General features: G+C 46.0%; 1 long non-coding RNA gene across 1 annotated transcript; it reads right to left on the bottom strand.

Moving 5' to 3' along the window:
• Positions 1-574: 574 nt before the first annotated feature.
• Positions 575-1,242, bottom strand: LOC139833231 (uncharacterized). The gene is made up of 3 exons (XR_011748611.1): positions 1,068-1,242; positions 756-987; positions 575-649 (listed from the first exon to the last, which is right to left on the bottom strand). It is a non-coding gene; the product is annotated as an uncharacterized lncRNA (long non-coding RNA).
• Positions 1,243-2,033: the final 791 nt, after the last annotated feature.

Here is a 2,033-nt window from a genome sequence, read left to right as displayed (position 1 = left end):
CAACGCTGACAATCCTGCATTAGCATTTGCCACGCCTTCACGAATTTCGCGCCCGTGAAACTCCAGAAGAGAAAGTGCGTCAAGGAGAGGATCGTTGACAGGATTATCCAGATCAAAATCCTGGTTTGTTTGGGCTGCCACACGAGACAAGACATCAGTCAACAACCAAGAAACAGGAAGTGCAGTAAAATAAAAGGGATTGATAATATTACTCAGAGTACGTCGACTTTGCGACTTCAGACGCTTGAGGATTCCTTCGTCACGAGAAGCTTGTGCAGCTTTGTGCTCATCCAAGGCAGCTGTCGCATCCTCAAGTTTCTTCTGCAGTTCCTCGACACCAGCAGCTTTCGCCTTAGCTTCATCAGCTTCGACCGTGGCTTTGCTAGCAGCGAGTTCGGCTTTCTTGCGAGCCGCCTCACTTTGCTCAAGTTTTTGAGCCAGTGCGTCGGCGCGTTCGTTAGCCTCTGCAAGTTTCTCTGTCGAGATATGGAAAAAAGAGAGAAGAAAGATCAAAAAATCGCGGCAAGTAACAGGAGTGACAAATTAAGGAAAAACGACAAGTATGGAAGTCGTTACCTTCGGCTCTATTAGCATATTCACGGTACCCAATAAATTGGGAACCGATGCGGAGAAGATCCTTGATCATAGGCTGTTCAACGTGAACACAGTAAGAGAAACATCGGCATAAAAAAAAAAAAAAAAAAAAAAGATGTGAAGAAACAAAATAAAGAAAATATAGATGTCGACAAACTTACATCATCTAGGAGCGGGGGCGACGAACTGCCCAACTGAGGGGCAGGATCAACAATCTTTTCAACCCGTGCCCTTTTTGGTGAAGGGGCACGGGGGCTCGAAGGAGTAGATGTATCAACATTTTGTTGAGGAGGCGACGATTCCTCCCCTTCAACTGGTTTTTCTGAAATAACTAAAGTATGTGACGTGCTCGTTCGAGCAGCCACATCTAAAGTTGGTGTTTCTTCATCATCACTGTGACAAAATAGCGGCAGCATAAAAGCAAGGCAAGATAAAATTCTTCAAATAAAAAAGGAAAAGAGCAAGGAACCTACGAGCTGATGATACTCTCGATGTATGGATCATAAGCTGCTTTTCGAGGTGCAGGAGCAGTTTCTTCGGGTTTCGAGGTCCCGGAATCTTCGGCATTGCTCCTTTTCCTTTTGCTCTTCGGAGAAACAGCAGGAGGAGGAGATTGCGCTGATGTTGTATCTTCAGAGGCAGCATCCTTCTCAGTAGATCCCGCAGATTTTCGAGAATCATGCGGGTTCATTCACAAAGAGGGGGTCTCCTGGTTGACATCATCGACAACGGCTCTTTCTTCGACCTCTCCATCCTCAGGAAGAGGAGGAAGGGAAGCCATAGTAGGATGATTCTACAAGGAAATAGTGACAAAAGAGAATAAGTGAGATACCACTGCAATAAGATACGAGGAACAGTTCAGAACAAGATAGAACTTCGAGAAGAGAAAATACCTCGGGAAGAGGATTGGAAGCACTGTATGGTTCCACTCGACAGGAGGAGGGAATAGGATCCTTCTTGCCTAATCGAGAAATTCTTCGAACCAATTTTTCCAAGTCCTTTACAGAAAGATCACTGGAGATTCTGTTGGCGTCATTTTCACCAGAATACGTCCAAAGGGGATTTTTGCGAGCCTGAAGAGGCTGCACTCTAATCCTAAGGAAGTAGGCAGTAATTTGAACACCAGATAGCTCTTTGCCTCGAGTGTTTTGAAGATGACGGATACGAGCCATGAGCGCCTCTGTCGCCTTTTTCTCTTCTTCAGAAGCTTCGGCATCCCAGGAACGGCGACGCTGAATCCTGGCACTTCCGTCAAAAGGAACTATGTTGTGCTCCACAGAATTGGCGCTTTCTTCGTGGATGTAGAGCCACTTTTTGCGCCATCCTTGGACAGAATCAGGAAACTTGACGTCGAAATAATCGACATCAGTCCGAACACAGATAACAACGCCACCTATGTTATAAGTGACGTTGTGGGAGCCATTACGGCGGAGGCAGAA

Source organism: Lolium perenne, chromosome 7, assembly GCF_019359855.2.
Source record: "Lolium perenne isolate Kyuss_39 chromosome 7, Kyuss_2.0, whole genome shotgun sequence".
In the NCBI taxonomy this organism is placed as follows: domain Eukaryota; kingdom Viridiplantae; phylum Streptophyta; class Magnoliopsida; order Poales; family Poaceae; genus Lolium; species Lolium perenne.
The sequence above is the reverse complement of the archived record's forward strand: the minus strand, read 5'-3'. Positions and strand labels throughout refer to the sequence as shown.